The sequence below is a fragment of the Chamaea fasciata genome, unplaced genomic scaffold (assembly GCF_029207755.1).
Source record: "Chamaea fasciata isolate MVZ Bird 193981 ecotype frontalis unplaced genomic scaffold, bChaFas1.0.hap1 SCAF_6, whole genome shotgun sequence".
Taxonomy (NCBI): Eukaryota; Metazoa; Chordata; class Aves; order Passeriformes; family Sylviidae; genus Chamaea; species Chamaea fasciata.
In genome coordinates this window covers 50,189,930-50,210,034 of record NW_027094091.1, presented here as the reverse complement: position 1 = coordinate 50,210,034, position 20,105 = coordinate 50,189,930, and the positions used below count along the sequence as shown (strand labels likewise).

Below are 20,105 nucleotides of genomic sequence, written 5' to 3'. Positions count from 1 at the left end.
AAATTAAATTAAGAATGGATCCCATCTTTGTCCTTCCATTGTTGCTCAGAACGAGACTTAGAACTGGAGGCAGGCGAGGAGAAAATACTTGAAAAATAATGTTGCTATTAAAAAAATATTTTAAGCGTCTTTCTTCCTAAAAACTAATCATTCCAAAAGTTTTCAGCAAGAAAGTAGGCTTGAAATTACCTGAGACAAAAGAAGGTCATATTAAAAAAAAAAAAAAAAAAAAAAGAGACATTAATAAAAAATTCTATTAGGAGTTTGGAAATTGCCTCCATTGTGAGGTTTTGTTTTAAGGACTAAAAAAAAGCTCCTCAACTTCAGTATTGAACTTTTCAGGTTCTGGCCTCTGAGGAAGGAATCATTTGCTTAGTGCCTCAACTTCCTGAACAAGGTGTGGGAAGGGAAGGGCAATTTAGAGTTGAATCAAAAGCAGCTGAACTGCCAGCAGGGAGATCTGCTATGGAGGGGATGAGGGAAGACCTCGTCAGTGATGGGTAAGTACTCTGTCGGTTTGAAGCTTCACCCAGGGTTTTGAAAAGGCCTCTTTGTCCAGCCTGCATCTAGACCCCAGAGCATATCACCAAAATATTTTTTTCCCCATGCTTTGCTAATGAAGGGCTGAGCAGGGTTCACTGTTGTGCTTGAGGAGAGCAGCAGCAGATGTACTTGTGTGAGCCTCAGTGCTTAGGGGATTCTCAGTTAAGGGGAGAACAGGTGCCTCCTGTTGAAGTGGTAGCTGGTGTCTGCTTCTGAATTGCGGTTTCAGACTGAGAGGCAAGTGCTCCTTGTAGCCCTTCTTTGCAATGCTCAATCTTTATTGTGTCCAGCTCTCCATCACTCAGCTCTCACAGATTCAAGAAGAATCTCTTTTTAGGGTCATTTATTTTCTTGATTTATTTATATTGGTCACTCTTCTGTTGATGAACTATTGCTACCGAGATACAAAGAGTAGAGTGAAGGACTTGTCAACATAGATGCTTTCAGGAATACTGGATTGTAAATAATATGTGTGTGTGTGTGTTTGCCTTGTCTGATCTGTTTGTTTAGAAAACTAGCTAGTTTCTGAAATGCAGTGAACCTGTACGTTTTTCAGGATGCTCCTCCTGTGAAGAAAATTTGAGTGGACCTTTAAAAAGACAGCCAAATTACTTTCTTCTGAAGAACTTAATTTTTTTTTGGTGTGGTCCTGAATGTAATAATCAATTTATTTCCCTTCTGTTGTATTTTCCTTTGCAACCCTGTGAGTCTCATAAGTAGAACAAAGGTGATTATTTTAGGGGCAGATCATAAATGCAAAGTCTTTTTTTACAAATGAAATAACATGTGGTAATATGTAGTAGGTGAATATCCGAAATATACAAATAACAAAAAATAAGAAACAAACATAAAAATTAAAATTTTAATTGTATATGCATTTCATCTCTAAAACGTCAGTGATTTACCTAGGAACACAAGAACCAATTAGTGAGTATGTGAATGAGTGACATTGTCACATTGACACGTAGCAGGCATGAGGAATGTGTCGTGCTCTATTCTTCCGTTCCTCACACCCTTTAGGAGTGCACAGAAATTATTTTAAATCCCAACAATTGTAAATTAATGCATATTATCTGCTTAAGGAGATAATATGCTGCAGGCATCTGTTTTAGTAACATGTGTATGCCTATGTATGCAGCAGAATATGAATAGTAATTTTTCAGTCTTTGTTAAAGTTTTGGTAAAAATCTTAGCTATTCAAAACTGAGAGGTCTTGATAGCCAATGGAATGAATGAGAATTGTAAAAATATGCATATTCTCTGTGTGTTCTTCTGCTTGGGTTACCAAAAGATAATTTTTCCCAGATGCCACCTTGCTGTGGGCTTTTTCATAGCTTAAACCTCAAAGGTAACCTGTGCAATCTCAGCATTTCATTGCTCCTACAGGGAGATTGACTGATCTGAAAATGTAGTCCAAGGGCTGGTCTCCAAAAATTCAGGTGCTTCTTATCTAGAGCCACTTATCAGTCAATACTGAGAAATGTTTCCATGATAAGCTTCAGCTGCTTGGAGGGAAAATTCCATGAATAGTATGTGATGCACGTTGCCCCTGTCCTAAGGACCTCTCTCCCTTCTCTTCTGAGCAGTTATATTTCAGTTACAACTCTCTTGATATCTGTTCTCACACGTACCAGTTTTGGCTTCTTGTTTGTTTGGCTTTTACAGAGGTATGTTGGTTGCCAGTGACCTTCCTTTGCACTCACTTTGTCATCTTAGTCACAGCTCCAGACCCCTGGCAGTTTTTGAGTGAGAGGGATCTGTAATATCTATATAAAATCTGCAGTACAGCTTGACCTAGATTTTATTGTTATTATCATTTATGCAAACAGCCTTCCTCACTGCTGAGTCCCTGCTTTGACGATGTGAGCTGAAAAACATCCATGGATGTAGAGCTGGAATCCCAAATTCCTTGTGTTCTTGCAATAATGGGGAAGGGTGAAGCAAGCATAGATAGCACCTTTATTACTGACCTGAGGTGAAGCAGTTGTGATGTTCTGTGGTGCTGTGTTCGTGTCAGGGGCCAGCTGATGGGGTGTCCCCGTGGCAGCCAGAATTTGAGTCTGCAGCCTCCTGAGAAATGCTGTGACCTGGTGAGGCCAGTGTGGCTCAGTGGAGGCATTGAGGAAAGGGGTGGCAGAACTCCTCAAAAGCTTTCCTACATAGTCCTGCAACCCCATCTAGTTTGCAGCTCAGAAACTGCTGCTTAGACTTGGGATTGAGAGGTATGAACATGCTCATTTGCTCCTCACATGTAACCACAAAGAGACCACCATTGCTGTGCCTGGAGCTCTTTCCACACCCAAGCCCCATTTAAATTACCATTTAATAGATTATTTGAGGAGCAAAACACTGTCACTATCACCTTACAAGTAATTACACCTTGGATATGGTTAGAGATAACCTCAGTTATCAGTCACCTGGGTTGATAAAGGTCTGCAAGGAATGATGAATTCTAAATACTCCTTTATTTCTAGTGGGCTGGCTGGCTTTTGTTCAGAAACCAACTGCAGTAGTGAAAGGTTTTTGATATCTGCCATTGCTGCAGCATATGTTTCCAAGAACTTCTTGCTAAACTTGTTGTGAAGACAACTTGTTATGGTAAAATGTATTTCCTCTATGAAAATACAATTTAAAGGTACTCTTAAACTTCATTGAATTCTTCTCAAGTCATTTTTCCATTTAACTCTTGTGATGCAATAATCTTAAAAAAACCCAACAAACAAACAAAAAACCCCACAAAAGCCCTTAGATTTTTGTTACAGCTGGGAACAGGTATAAAGACTCAAAGATCAGGTTCACATAATATCCATTAATTGATTCAATGGCGTTTCAAGCTAGATGTCAGGGGTTTAAGGTTGGTTTATTCTATATGCCTGAATCTATGCGCATTTGTAATTCTATTTTGTCACATAATTTATCATTGTCCATTACCACATTTTGCTTTTAGCCTAATTTACTACCCCTACTTTTAACACTGAGTGTTACTTTGTATAAAAGTGGTCTCATCCAGACCTTCCCAAACACCTTTTTCCTTCTGGGTCTCGTTCTATCTAGAAAGTAGGGTTAGATGATTTGGTTCAGGAAAGCTTTTATAGACTAAAGAGGTTTAAAAAAAATTCTGGTTGAATAGGCTTTTAATTTTTAAAGATTTTTGGAGCTGGCAGAGCCTGCTATAGTGACAGTGTCTGAGGCTGCCATCACTTACACAAGCAAAGGTGTACAAGGCAGCACAGCTAAGTTTGGCTGAAGGTTTGTGAGCTCCTATTTCACCTGAATGTGTCATGCAATCCCATTAAAAACTGTAGTTATGGGCCAGAATATGGACTTTTTTTTTTTTTACATTACTATGAGTCTTGTACCTAAGTTATCCTCTTTACTCTGATAATCTCTACTTCCAAAATATAGAAAGTGCCATCCAGCCTAGGAAAGAGTGGCAGAGCTTAGTTGCCTCATGCAAACAACCAGATTCCTTGAATGTATTTATTACCAAAGAATTCAGACAGAAACCATGGTGACCCAAGGACTTTGGCACTCATCCTGCTTCTGAGCCCAGATATTTCCAGAAAGCCTGCCCTAAGGCAGACCCAGCACTAGCCTTGTTGAACTTCATGATCACCCATCTGTGTGCTACATTTTTCTCTCAGGATCTGAGGATGCTGGCACAGATCTTCAGCTTCCTTTTCTTTTCTAGAAAAGTTTGCATTGACAGTGAAATAAATTACAGAGAAAATGATACTGCAAATTCTCTCTTCTTCGTCCTAAACATGTTTATCATTGTATTTTCTCCTACATTACAATATCACCCAGAGTAATTATACATAAACAAATGAAAACAGAAGTATATTAATATTCTTCATACTATAGTGAATTTGGAAATGGGAAATTTTTGCTTTAAGTATCCTTTTTCCAAACTTACTTTCTTCTAACCTCTTGTATATGCTGCTATACTATAGAAACATTAAAATAAATTTAGATATTAAGAAATTAATATGATCCATTTATGGGTTAAATAGTAAGTTTAGGTGTTCTTTTTAAGCTTTTAATTGTTTGAGGTTTTTTCCAAATCAAAGGCAATGAAGAATACTTGTAGCAGGTAGTACAGTAAGACTAAAAGCTTTCACATAATTTATATACATTTTACTTGGCAAAAATATACATCACAGGTCAATATTTTTTTAAATTGGCTTTTTGGAACTCAATCCCATACATGTGTCATAGCCAGACTTAAATGTTAACTGAAATTAATATGAAGGATAGGCCTTATTTTTAGATCCAAACCAACAAAATCCTTTCATTAGACATCATTTCACTTTGAGTGCCACAAAATCCTTTCATTAGACATCATTTCACTTTGAGTGCCATTGTAAGACTCTCCAGTCTCACAGGTAATAAACAAGAGCTTGACAAGGCTCGACTTCATGCTATAGATATTGAATCATTATAAAAATCCAGCTCTTAAATTTCATCTTTACTTTTCCTTCCCTTTTTTTGGTAACTGAATTTTGTTGATTTTGTGTCTAAACTCTGATTCTGGAGTTCAATGCAGCTCATTTAGCATTTGATAGTTTGGAAGTTCATACGCTTTATTTGCTTCCAAAAAGATTGATATAGGAAGAGAAAATGCTACTCTCTCCTATACCCTACACATGTTAACTGATTATATAGTTGAACTCTATGTCCTATTTATCTTCCTGAAAGAAACAGAAATGACTTTGTCACAAGCTACAGAATATATGCAGGACTGCACAGTGCTCAGTCCCTACTGCATTCTGAACAGTGATATATTTTAGCATGTAATATTTACGTTCATTTCAACTTGTATTCTCATTTTTCATCTGCAGTGCCCTTAGTGATGGTAGAAATTAGTTTTATTACAGCTTCCTCTAAAGGACATCCATGATTGGAGGAAAAAACAGGGAAGGAAAAGTCATCTGGAGGCATGGGCTCCAAATTGATCTGTCAGGGAGGAATATCCATGAATTTCCTGTTGAAGTACAGTGATCCATAATCCTCTTTTGTATTATAGACTTAAAAATTACTTTCCTTTATGGTATGTCATTTAATTATACATGTCTTTGCATCAAAACTCTGGTTTCAAGCCTAGGTTGGAAACATCAGTGCTGTGGAGGTCACCCTGGAACAACAAAACAGGTAGCAGTCTCGATAAGCAAAGACTCCCATCAGGCATGGGCATGGCTGTGGCTGCCACACATCCCTGGGAAGTCTCATGGCGATATTTTTTCCTGTTCCGTGGGGCGAGGCTGACACTGCCATCTGTCACTCACTGCCTTGATCTCGATTCACGTTTGTGCCTCCTCTCATTTTCCCTCAATGGTGGCCTCCCTTCAGGCTGCTGCAACCTAAATCTTAGCAGTGAGCTACTATTTTTCCTGTGTCTAGCCTGTGAGCTTGCATCTTTATAAAACCTCCAGCAGGCCCTTTTCTCCTCCCTTCTTCCACAGGAGAGACATTTTGAGTAAGTCAAGGTTCAGTAAGTGCCAGGAAACAGATGAAATAATAAAACATCTTTCTAATGCCATATGAAGTTGTGGTAAAGGTTAATGAAGGAAAGGGAAATGAAAGGGGAAAAAATGTTCTACATAGCTGAATCATCTACATTCAAATTGGCTAAAAACATCTAAGTTCTTGAACCAGCTGCTACGTTTTTGAATCACTGGCCCTATTAATCTGACATTTGGTCAAATTAGCAGGATCCATTAAATATATATGAAACTGTTTTGCAATATACTGAAAAAAATCTGACCCTTTAGACCTCTTTTTGTAGAAAGAACGATTTGGTGCTTGCTAAATATTTCATATATGTTTCAAACTTCAGAAAGTTGTTTTTCTTCTGATAAGGAGCTAGTGAGTTTCAGTAGGGTCTCTATAGCTCTTTACAGGGAAGGAAAACAGGCAGGAACACTGCAAAATCAAAAGCTACTTAAAAAGAAGGTGAAGGAGAGACTAAAAGAAATTCCAGGACTTTCAAAAAAATTGACAAAAACGCAAAATTTCAGTCAGTGTACCACTTAAGACACCATGCAAGTGATTGCGAAGGTGGCCATTTTCCATGGGAAAAAAACCTCATTCCCCCAGTGTCTCAGGGTCAGGTCAGAGGTGGAGTTTGGGGCTCCAAGTACAGCCAGAGTCCTAGTCGCTGGCAGCTTTGGTTTGGGAAAAATCCTGTGTCATTTGCAAATTTAGGAGGTGGCACCCCACTGTCTCTCAGTGCAACAGGACACAAACAAAGGCCTTTTTCCATGGAACAAACCCTCATTCCCCCAGTGTCTCAGGGTCAGCTCAGAGGTGGCATTTGGGGCTCCAAGGCCAGCCAGAGACCTAGCTGATGGAAGCTTTGGTTTAGGAGAAATCCATCAAAGTTTTCAAATTTTAAAGGCAGCAACCCTCTCTCGGCCAGTGCGAATGGACACAAACGGTGGCCATTTTCCATGGGAGAATGAATTCATTTCCCCAGGGTTGATGTTTGTGGCTCCAAGTGCAGCCAGGGTCCTTGTTCATGGCAGCTTTGGTTTGGGAGAAATCCTACAAATTTTGCAAATTTTTGACTTGGCACCCCACCATTGTCTGGTGTGAGTGGACACAAATGGTGGCCATTTTCAATGGGAAAAAGAGCTCATTCCCCCAGTGTCTGGGGTCATTTCACAGGTGGCCTTTGGGTCTCCAAGTGCAGCCAAACACCTGTTTTCTGGCAGCTTTGGTTTGTGAGAAATCCATCAAAATTTGCATCTTTAGGAGGCATCACCCCACTGTCCCACATTTGAGTGGACGACAACAGAGGCCATTTTCCACAGGAAAAAAAAAACATTCCCCCAGTGTGAAAAAATTTGTGATATTCTGAATTTCAAAACTTAAACATGTTTTTCATGTGACGTTCAATGCCTTGGCTCCTTTCTTCTTTTTCAGTCTGTGCATATTTGGAACTAATACCTGTTTACAGGAATTTTGCTACTCTCAAGTAATTTTCAAAAGCCTCTCGTCACAGCATGCAAGTCTCTACAACAATCTTTAATCTACAGGATCCATGAATAATAACAAAGCATTTTCTAAAATAATTGTAATTCATTACCCTCCAAAAGTAATTTTTACTAGATGAACAATGTCATCAATTAAATTTTTTGCGTCAGTTTTTTTGTTGCCTTTCCCACCCTACCACTCTCCCCATCCCATGGGGTTTTTCAACCTAGATTATTTCAGTCCACACCCTTAAAAGCTGCATTAATTCTGTGTGGAGGAGGCAGTCTAGGTGAGATATAGAAGCAGGACCAAGCTGCAAAGGTGATAAAACCGGGGATATTTTAAGTCAGGTTTGTTGCTAAACGACAATTCACATTGGAAGCTGCACACTAAATCTCCAGAGCCTTTGTTCAATCTATGTTGCAGGTTATTTCCTCTCCTTTTCTCTCAGCTATGCTGGATGTATAAGGGTCACTTTGGAAGACAAAATTATTGGTATGTTTAATGTTACTGCTTTATTAGGGGAAAACTGGCACAAAACTCTTGCATTTCAGTATATCAAAGGTAAGTTGTTTGACCCTTCCAGTGCTGATTAGTAGGAAAATCCAGAGGTGACCTTGTCTGGTGTCCAGGACTGTATGGTTTATAACTGGGTCCTTCAGCTCTGTCTAGGCTTTCTAAATCACAATACTCAGAGAGAACTCATGTAGGGTCTCTCAGTGGTGTTTCTTACAAATTGACTGCTTGGAAAATTACAATAGAATGCCAAAGACCAAGCAGTAGGGAAGAAACAAAAATGCTATTTTTAGCAATTCCCTGTGAAGAACTGGGGAGGAGTTGCACTAAAGAGGAACCCACACAGCCAAGTTCTTGATAACAGTGCTTGAATAGGCAGTATTTTCTTTATTGTAGGGAAAAGTTCAGACTTGTGCTGTCTGGCAGAAGCTGTGTAAGGGCAAGGGGGTTCTCTGTTGGAGCAGCATGGGCTTGGGGTGCTGGTGAATTATTGAGGTACAGAGATGAATTAGAAATACTGGCAGGAGGCCAGTGAGTGTTCCAGGCAGTTGCTTTCAGTGCAGGCAGGACATGACTGACTACAGGCTTATCTTCCCGACTTCACAGTACGCTGTGAAATACTTCATGTGTACCTCAGCTGTACCTGTTTCTGGAAGTCCCAGGCAGGAAGGAGGATTACAGTGCTTTGTGAATGCCATAGCTTCTTCTATTGCTACCCAGCTGCTGCAGGGAGGAGAAAAAGCTCCTGGGCTCTGCCCTGCCCTGCAGGCACAGGCCCTGAGGAAGATGAGTTCAGCCAGGTGCCAGTGCAAAGGTCAGGCATCAAAATTTCTGCACATACATCCTATCAGCAGCAGACCCTCCTTGTGCACTGCAAATGGTTCAGCTGCAAGTGGTGCCTCCCAAGCCCACTGGGAAGACCAGAGGGAAAGCTACTCTCTTCGGCAAAGGTGTGCTGGAGTGTCGGCTGCAAGCCAGATTTAAAAACATGAACTGTAGTGGTTTAGGGCATGGCCTTCAGCAAAATGAAAATGAGATGTCCAGGAGAGAGCTGTGGTACCATGCACTGCATCTCTGATGGAAGAAAATGATGGTCCAGGGGCCACACCTGACCATCTTAATCTTTATGTAATTCTTAATTTTTTTCAGATTGTATTTTTCCATAATAGGGCCTAACTAATTGTATTCTCTAAATTCAGCCAGAAAAATTCTTGCTCCATGTGAAATTGTGTTGATGGATGAGTTTAAGTTATGTTTATTATACTTGTGTTTAGCGACTGTATTCTGAAATAATCAATCTGAATAAAATACAGAAAGACCTTGTTTAGGAAGGACCCAAAGAGAGAAAGGAGTAGAATGAAGATTGGGAATAGAAATTAAAAGGAAAATGAACAGATAAAGCAGTCACTAGAAGGCAGCAAATGTCAAAGAACTTTGGAGAGACATGCAGCAAGGCAGAAGCAGAAAAAAGATATGTGGAAAGAAGAAAAAAACAGGGAAGGTATGGGAAAACAAATATTGTCCATATAGCATGAGAAGAAGTAATCTAACTCTAATACAAAATAAGGCCTAGAAGAAAGCCAGATATCTAAGTGTATCAAAGTCATAACAAAGAATGATAAGAGAGATAGAATATTGAAGAGAGCTGTAGGAAACAAGAGAATAAACAAACTGTAGAACACTATAGGGATTTGAAAGATTTTTTTTATGTCTTCTTCCTTATTAAGCCTCATCATTAACAGGAGTACTGTTTGATCTTATTTATACCATCAATATACTGCTGTTGTAAAATCTTCTCCAATATTGTAGCAGCAGCAGCAGCAAGCAAATTTGAAAGCTTCAGCAGAGTAGTGCAAGATAAAGCCACAATCAGCCATTCCTTTCTCTCATTTCCAATGAGATGATGCTGATCCTTTGGACTTCAGCAGATCAGTTCTCCTCTGCTGAGGGGTGTTTAAGACTCTCCAGCACCTTAATTGGAAAAATGTGCAGAGCAGGCATTCAGAGTAACAAGAAGCCTATTATGGAAATGATTTATGAGGAGGAGAAGAGGAAAGCAGACTGCCAGGGAACCCACATTTGTTAATCAGTGCTAAAATAATGGGGTTAATACTATAAATTAAAAAATGATCATGGAAGAGGGCTATGGCTAATAACAGAAAGAGGAAAGGATAGAATGGGGGAGGGTAGGTGAGAACACATCAAATAATGGGAATAAGGTATGAATGTAGAGAATAGATACCACATGCAAATGAACCTTTTGGAGTAAGATAAATACTGCCATACACTACTGTCAGTTTTGACAGTAATAGTGATTAGTGTGAGTTGATAATTGACAACAAGTGACTACAGCCAGAGCAGAAACTCTGTACCAAAGTCCTGTGACACTATTACTTAACTCAATTAGCTCAAATTACAGAGGTGTAGCTGAATAAGCAATATTATGAACTGTGACTCACATAAGCATTTCACTTGGAAGGTAATTCAGAATCTACTAACTAGAAGCTAATAGCCAGCAGGAGCACATGCACAATTTATGATTTTCATTTAAACAGGACTGCTTAACACAAAATAGCTACTTTAAAAATGAGAGTGCTTAAGTCTGTTTTAACACCTTTCTCAGCACCAGAGAAAAATCTGTGTTAAATCAAAACCACCATTACAACCTGTAAAATTCTCATGTTTTGCTACTAATGTTGGCAAAAATAGATGCAGCTTCATCAACATAGATACATCCTTATGTCAGAAAGGTGCCATTAGCTTTACTTCAAACATCAGCTAAACTGGTTTGAAAGAGGTACTAAAAATATTTCTGAGTACAAGTTGTTTCATCTAACATCTGACGTTGGCTACCAGGTTCAGCTTTCCTACCGCATTGATCCAGGTGGTGTTTCTACTGACTCTCACATCTATTACCTCAAGCAGAGTCAGGTCAATTGAATCTAAAGGTGAAAATATTGTAGTGATGAGAGATTTCTCTGAAAAGCTCTTCAAAACTTTCCCCAGTAGTAAAAAAAATCCCTCAGTATTTATAATTGCCACCTCACATTCACCAACTATATAAAGCACATTTCTTAAAGCAGGATAAATTTTTCTCATCAGCACATCAATTGTCATCTGTATCCAATCTGAGAAAGTCATTGTTTCTGTGGTCATCAGTGAATATGAGACTTCTTTATCTTCTTTTCAAATTCTCACCTCCACCTCACCAGGACTTGGGGGAACTTGGATAGGAGCAGGCAGACTGTCTGATTGGTGAGTTTTTCTGCTTTCAGCTCTCTTCTCATGGATTATTTCCTAAGCTTTCTCTCACTGTTTTTTGTGCATGCCACGTTTGAGAAGATATTTTTGGGTTTAACAATGGTATAAACTGAGCCTTGAGCTTTCACAAACAGATGTGTAGAGCCATGCACAATGCTGAGAGAGAATCAGATTGTCCTCAGAACATCTGCCAGATGTGGCATGCCCCAGGGCACACCATCCTGTTGATCCCATTAATTGACAGTACAGCCTGCTGTGTACTTCAGTAAGTCCAAGAAGTTGGCACTAGAGCACATAGTATTTCTTGCAACCCACTTTCTCCTTGGTTTCCACTCATTCTTGTGCTTAAAAATGTAATCCCTGCTTTGAATATGCACCTGAAATGATGAGAGCATCATCATTCTTGTTTTCAAGTATGAAAGACCAATATTGTTAAACAAACAAAAACACCCACAAAACTCTCTTACGTTGCAAGTGTGCTTCTTCTCATCTAACTTCTCCACAAAGCCTCTCTCTTATAACAATTGCAGCTGATGTGGCATTATCTCATTTTGGAGTACCTGCTCAGAAATTATTTTCACGTATTTTCTTTCTGCCACACTGATAGCTTAGCAAAAGAAAAAAAAAAAAAAGGAGAAAACACTGGAAGTTTTTAGTGGAATATAACACTACAGGTAGAACAACTCCAGGCTGAGAAAAATTTCCAGAGCTGGGCATCTAAATATACGTAATGATTCAGGGCTGAACTACTGATAATTTCTGTTATTAAAAAAATCACAAAAATGGATTTTGAGACCTATATCTTAATGGCTATCCTTAGGTCTCTTGACTCGGTATCTGGAACACTTGGACATCTGAGGAGAGACTTGTTTTTCCCCTTTGAAGTCCCTCAAGTGCCTGAATTTGCTTCTCAGCATTGTCTCAACAATCCTGACCAGACTAACTCACAGCATCAAGGGTGCATTCAAACAAGTTGGTGCTCAGACACCAGGCATTTCCTTTGTCCCTGTGGAGCTCATTCTAGTAGGAAGGACCCAAGTGTGCCTGCTGGTTTGATTGACTTAGGCTTCTGAACTGAGACTGGAATTAGGGATTGCCTAATCAGGGAGATGGAGATCCTAGTCCAATGTATCTGCTACACAAGGATTTTAAACACCCATGTGTCACCTTCCAGGATACTGACCTTGATGTTAAAATGCTCTAAATAGGTGTCAGTAAGATTGCTTGAATAACTAGGCTGTTGTGCAAAGGATGCAGAAAGGAGGCAGAGTCTCTGCAGAGAAAGCGTTCTGCTCACAGCCTGGCTTCACTAACCTGGAAGGAAGGGAAGAGAACTGGAATACATGCTGCTGTGATCTACTGCTCCAGTAGCTCAAAAACTCAGAGGAGCTCATGTATTTTTCAGTGTTGACTACCCTTGTTTTGCAGGTGATGAATTACAGACCCTTTAGCAGCTATGACACTCTCTGTAATTGAGTTTCCTCAATTTAGCTCAGAGCTCTGAGAAACTGGCGTGCAGTGAGACAACCCAGTGGGAGTATGGGATTTTCCTGCCTTTGCATAGTGTGTCAATAAAGGCTCTTTTCTACAATCCTTATAAACAGATAGCCAGCTCCTTGCCTAAAGCTGGTCGGAAAAGATCCAGTGACTTCAGTGAGACTGTGCGTGTTCACATCAGCTGTGAATCTGGCCTGAAGTATTATTAAATTACGTATTTCAGGTCTATAAATAGCCCTGCCCTGCTGAGATGATGTGCCTGATTCATGGGGCCTGTTTTGCTGCATAGGGCAGTTGATGGGCAAGATAACCACTAGTCAGATCATTAAACCACAATTAGACAGAAGGAAGCCAGAAATTCAGCCATGATCCTCCCTCTCCATTTTGTGGCCCGGCATACACTGGCAATTCCTGCAGACAGCTGGAGACACACGAGGTTATTACCTCCTAGCTGCCGTGCCATACCTTCTCCAAGGAGAGCAGCAGCTGAAAAGCAGATTGCCTTCCTGAAAATGGGACATCCTGTCAGCAGGGAAAAGTAAACTGAACAAAAGGTCTGTGTGAAAATAATGCAGTCATCCTCCAGCACAAGGTACATTCAGACCAATTCTTCATTAATTCTTTTACATGACTGGTCCAAATAAAAGCAAGCAGTATGTGAAGCAGCAGGGTATATATGGATATTTAAGGACTTCTATTCATTCCTAAACCAAGGCTTTTTTTGTAGGTAATGATTATTTCTACTGTTCACATTGTTCACAGTCTAGAAACATTGGGACTTCTATTTGAAAAGAATTAAGTTAAAACATACCAGAATCTTTTCCCCAGGTGATATTTCCTAGAACTATGTAATGGCAACATATCTTCCCTAGACAGTGAATTGTCTTGCCAAGCCTATTTTTGTATAGATGGAATTAAAATTGTTTTCTTTAATATATGGTACTACTGTTATCTAAATTTAATGTCTCTGGTTCTTTCATCTCCAGTCAGTGCCAGAGGTCTTTCTTCACCTTTACAAATCTGCTTTCCCTTTTACTAACTTGGGCAAGCAAGTATTGGCAGCTGCCTTTGTCACCTCAGTGTTTGTGCTGTTTTCCAAATCGCCTATGAGTAGTTATCTAGCATAACTTGCTTTTCTTCAATAAAATTGTGCTAAAAAAATATAATGCATTGGCTGAGACCCTTTTGCTCTGCAGTCAGTAGAGTTTTCATGTTGACTTTCATGGGGCTTGGGCTGGACCCATCAGGGTTGGGTTTTTCCAGTACTTCCTTTATTTGATTTTCAGAAAGACAGATATTAATACATTTTAGTTCCTGTTATCCTTTTTTTTGTTTGTTTGTTTTTCTCATGTGTAGAAAGCCTTAAGCAATAGTGAATCAGTTTTAAGAGAATGTAACACACTTCAGGGCCTTCATCATGGTTAATATTTTCTTGCACTGTTCTGCCTTGCAATACATTATTACGGATAGTTTGCAAAATTTTGTCATCTTGCCTTTAAGATAGCCAAGGTTTCAGTTTTTGCAGTGAGATGGTGACAAGCACTGGCAAAAGTACTGGAGAATTATTTAGAAGAAATATGAAGTCATTTATACTGTGGAAACTGAACTTACCAAGGTCTGAAAATCCTTCTTTGTAATAATGCTCAGGACTTACACAGTGTCTTAGATCTTCAACAAAGAATGCAAACATCCATTAATTAATCTTCACACCTTATAGGTAGCCTGGAGCTGCCATTTTTATTTTACATGTGAGACACTAATTTAATATCCCATCTCATAATAGCTACAGGCTCTTTGCATTTCTCTGAGAGAAAAGCTAAAGATTCTGGACCTTTTTTATTATTATTATTCACACTACCTGCTCTCAAAATTGTCAAAGCCTTTGTCACTTCTTCTCACCTCATCACAAGCTTTAAATATGGTCTTTACATGTTTAGCCGTTTTTGGAAACTCGCTATTTCTTTTTACAAAATAGGAAGTATGAAATCGCATATGTAACTTAAAGTTAAAGAGCTACAGCTAGAAGATATGTAACAGTCTGTGAAAAATGTTCCTTTTAATTTTTAATTTAGAAAATGCATAATGACCCACTTTTAAATACAGCTACATGTAGTTAGTTGATCACTTGATCCTTCCTTTATGCCTTTTTTGGCAACAACCTGAATTTGCCAACTTTCCTTTGTTATAATTTAAAAAATTAATTAAAATTAGTTTCAAAGCCATTCTAAATAAGATTCCCAATCTGACTACCAGTTAATCTAATATTAACTGGTTTTATGTAACTTTCCTGCTCATTTATGATTTAAAGCGCCCAAAGTCTATAAATGGTTCTTCAGTATGCCAGGAGCCCTCTTAGTGATTGATAAATCAACATTCTCTTAATATCAATCATATTGTTTTAAGGCTTCTTAGTGCTTTTTAAAAGCAATTTTAGTGCTTTCTTTAGACATTTCTAAGTTCATGTTTTGTGACAATAAGATGCCATGTATTAGTGTGATGAAGAGGAAGGTCGAGTAAGAATACTCAATAATTATTGCCAATGGACTTTAAATCTGAGGAGAAGGGTGTAGCAGGGGTAGTCATCTCTAATGTGAGCTCTTTCTTTTTGAGATGGACAAGACCAGTGTTTTAAGTGGTGCCCCAGACATCATGTGAGGGTAATCTAACTCACAGAATGTGCACATGGGCTCAGGTTTTCAGAAGGGATTTCTCAGTTAGGGATGCTGCTCAGAGTGGTCTTCAGGACCAGTTAGTTGACTCTATTGATGCAGTGAACTCTTCTTTCATTATTACACACTGCTTCAGACACTTCATGTGTGAAGGACAGGCATAGTTAGCCAAATACCTCACTGTCCCATCTGTCCTGTCTGTTCTGCATCCTACCCAAGAACCTGCTTTTAATTTCTTCACAAAGCTGCAGCTTGTCCTTGTCAAAGTCATCATTTTCCTGTTACCCAAAATGTATCATGTTTTAGATCTGATACTTAATTTTGTCTGTACTCGTGTATCAAGCTGGTTTTTCCTCTGTTTTATTTCTTGGCATCCATCAGACCATGGTGGTTACAGATAACTGTGTATTCCTTATGGTGCTGCTGCTGCTGCTGGTAGAGGTGACCTGACACGCTGTTCTCCATCCTTCTCATCCCAACAGATGCTGTGTTTGTCTCCCATTCAGTGGCTGCTATTTGCCTCATGGTATTTGGCATTTGCCTTGCAATCTCCAAATGAGCCAGTGAGGTCTTCTTTGGTGCCCAGCCACTTCTGATAAAACAAGCATGTTTTTGGTGGGTGGTAATAGCAGGTAAACTCGCCGTCTTTGTCCTGTGAGCACTTCACTGACCCAAATGACAGCCTCTCCATACACCCTTCTGGGTTGTGGTTGTTCTGTGATTCAGGAGTTGTCAGGAGGAATACTGGGCAGAAATGAGGCAGACATTTCTAATAAGTCCAACAGTTTGAGAATTTCATATTATTTTTATACTTCAGTTTGTGTTGCCATGGTCACACACACACTCTTGATGTATTTAATGTTACCTTCATCTGAAACTGCTCCTTGCCAAAGGCAGCACAGAAGTACATATGGTTCGAATTTTGCATGGTTGGTGATATTTGTATCCTAAATATTTATAAACATTTCAAAGGAATGTTTGAACTTAAGAAGGGTTGCCCAAAACATTTTTCCAAAAAGTTTTTATATTTTAGACTGGTTTAGCACTGACTGTTGTGAGAGTACAGATGATGCAATTTTTTAGGAACTGTCACAGTTCCAGACAAGCCAAGTCACTGTTCAGTGCTGCTGGACTGCTGCAGGTTGAGGAGCCTTTAAAGCCCAGGTCAAATGTGCAGCTTAAGTAAAGGAAAGTTGCTTTAATTGCAGTTGAAGAGACCCAATACCAGCTTGCTAGTAGGAGGCTGGGCTGTGATCAGAGACCTGCCAGTGCAGTTCCACTGAGAAGGTCCTTGAGAGGTAAAAGAAGTGATACTCAGATTTGTAAATGAAATTGAGATAAGTTGTAAATGAGACTACATATCATGGGAGGTCAGAGGCTGAATACGTGGGCTGGGTGATGGACTCGAGTATTTGGGCACCTACCTTCAAGAAAACAACCCTGGTGCATGCACTCTGTACATAGCATCCAATTACTTATGCCCAAATATATGAAATGGGATTGTCCTTGAGTACCTGATTCATGCCTAGCACAAAGCCAGGACTGATAGGATACATGGAAAGGGAAAATATTGCAATGGGAAAAGAGATAGTGGAGCTGTTAAGCCAGTAGGCTCCTGGGTTCTTACATTCTTCCTGAGAGCTTTTTAGGATTTGTGAGCTACAAAGGAGGTAAAGTCTTTATAAAGTTTCCTGAAATTCCAGTAAGTCCTTTCATAGTACCTTTAGGGTAGTCTACCTTTAGGGCCAGTGATATACTTCTTCCCACTCTTCTTTGCAGATATATGAAACACTGAGGTGAACAGCATATTTTGTAAAAGACTGTTATCTTACATCTTCCATATACCTTGACGGGATTTTTGGCTGAGCCTGTGTGGAGTAATTTTTTTAATTACTGCTCAGAAGCATGTATAAAAATAGAAAATGTGTGGAGAAGGGAAAAAACCTCTATACCTCTATTTTGTTTCTTTTTTTTCTGTCCACAGACTGCTGTTAAAAAATATTAAATTAAAAAAAAAATTAAAAATTAAATTAATGCAGTACAGACTTTTAACTGTCTGACAAGAAGTCAGCTCATCTTCAGTAAAGTTTTAGTGATGAATTGTATTATTGGAAACACAAATATTTAAAATCAGAAAATATTTAACATGTACGCATTATTTAAATGGGAAAGCTACTTATTTTCATGTGCAAGTGACTACCACCTGGAACTTTAGCACCATTTTTTAAAAGTAAGATACATTAATAAAATTGCTAAATATCTTTAAAATCTGATCATATGCTTAGAAATTGAATATGAGTTTAGAATTTTCTGCTAGTAATTTAGAGTTGTTAATGCATAATATAGAGTTGTTGTTCAGAGAACAGTTTTTAATGTGTTTTGCTTGCATGAAGAGAGAAGCACTTTTCCCACCTAGTCTTCTGAAATCAATTTCACATTTCTAAAACAAACTGATGTGCTTTTTATTCCAGGAGCATACACAGACACTAAAAATTCAACAATGTCTCTTCTGGTGAGGCAGGAGCATTTTAGTCAGAACAAGAGTTTAAAACCTTCAACCTATACCTTTCAACCTGCAACTTAACAGCTCTCTTTTGGTGCAAGACCAGGATATTTGATTCCCTCCCAGTGACCCTAGGAGTTGAAAGGTTGGCCCTGCTTCCTTTGTGTGATTTCAGATCCATGTCAGACTTCAAATCGAGCTTCACAGCCACTACAGCCAAAAAGGCTTTACATCACAACACTGGAGAGAAAAAGAGTGCTCCAATGAGATCAAAACTTTAAAAGGCCTCCCTGTGTGGTCTGGGCGCAGTAGCCAAGCAATCCTGGCCAGATCTCCAGCATCACAGTCCATTATTCTCAGCAAATGATTTCCTGCTGACAAGATGCCCCTTTGCTTCTCTGTGTGTTGTAAACAATTGCTAGTTAATATAGAGATTAATTACTGTCTTTTTATTTTTGGGCACCCATGGGCATAAAAGACCAACTGCATACTTGCAGAAGATATTCTCATTAGTGTTACCTTACGATTATTGATCATTCTGGTATCAGTCTTCTGTAACCTTTGATCCCACATGCCTGGGGTATATCAGGTTGATAAATCTAAATCGAAAGCACCACCAGCACAGAGTCTTATTTTCCCAGATAACATTTTTAAAAACTTGTGAATGAAAAGTTCCTCATCCTCCCTAGCTTTCTGTAATACTGTGTCCCAAGAGTCTTGCTTGACTTCCACAAATGCAATAGACTCACATATTCAAACATAACCTGAGCACTGCTAATAATGACTAAGTATTGGAAATAATTAAAAATTTCTCATGCAGTACTGGAACCATTACCTTTTATTTCCATGGAAACTTTTTGATGAATAGCAATCGAGATTGGCTGCCAGACAGAGACAGCAAGCAGTCTGCTACTGCAATAGATCAGCAGTCTTACTCATGACGCTTTCATGCATTATTTAAGTATTTACAGTAGAATTACTTTGCAAAACTGTAATCTGAAGCTGATGAGTATAGCAAGTTTGGGTGACTGTAGACTGCAACTTTTTCCAAGGTTAACTGTGCTAAGCTTATAGCGCACCTGGTTACTTTTTGGTTATTCAACATGGACTTTGTTTAGAAAAGAAGAAATGTTAAAAACCAGGTAGTGCAGTGCCAGTCCCTGTTTGTTTGCAGAAAGATAGAATGATCTGCAAGAAAAAAGAAATTGGGGCCTCATAAAAAATGGCAGGTCTATTACCTGAACCACACATCTTCCCTGGTTTATGTATTCTGTGAAAACTCAACAGCTGGTATTGGCACTGTGGCTACAGAGGGACTCTAAGTTTCCTTTCTCTGAAAAAAATTTAGATCTAAAACTCAGATTTGTGTCCTAATTTACATTAGACTTTTCTATTATGTTTATTGTAGAGATGTGATTCTCCCCCTCTGCTCAGTCCTGGTGAGGCACATCTGGAGTGCTGTGTCCGGTTCTGGGCTCCTCAGGACAAGACAGACATGGAGCTCCTGGAGCAGGTTCAGTGGAGGGTGACAATGATGATGAAGGGGCAGGAGCATTTTTCTTATGAGGACAGACTGAGGGAGCTGTTCAGCCTGAAGAAGAGGTGACTCAGAGGGGACCTTACCAATGCCTATGGAAAATGTAATGTAAAAATGTAAATGCATATTGCTGATAATGCAAAAGTTTTATGATCGTGTAAACAGTAATTAAAAAGTCAAAGAACAAACAATTGGACAATCTTTTCTTCTGACTGATAAAAATTTTAGCATATAGAAAAGGTTCTTCTCCTGAGACTTTGTAAGGACTGGATTTAGGATTACTCTGCCCTGGACATGTGCTGTTGCACCTGGAGAGTGTCAACATCCCATCCTCAGGCTGTGTGAGACTCCCAGCAGGAGCAAAGCTCTGCTGTAGGGACTGCTCCTTTCTTCATCAGCATCTGACTTAATGAACAGCAGGCAGGGTTTTATGGAATACTCAATCTGTAAGGAAAAAAACATTTTGAAAAGGCATCTAAATCACAGGCTGGATCATTTTTACTCTGGTTTCCTCAAAACTCTGAATCTCTAGATGACCCGATTCTGCTTTTGATCCGCTCCTCTGCCTCCCCAGGGCAATGTCTCTGCTTCCTCAGAAGCAGAT

The 20,105-nt window shown here is 39.2% G+C and overlaps 1 long non-coding RNA gene across 1 annotated transcript; it reads left to right on the top strand.

Moving 5' to 3' along the window:
• The first annotated feature begins 460 nt into the window (after positions 1–460).
• Positions 461–19,653, top strand: LOC136290671 (uncharacterized). The gene is made up of 3 exons (XR_010721296.1): positions 461–500; positions 5,643–5,694; positions 19,373–19,653. It is a non-coding gene; the product is annotated as an uncharacterized lncRNA (long non-coding RNA).
• Positions 19,654–20,105: the final 452 nt, after the last annotated feature.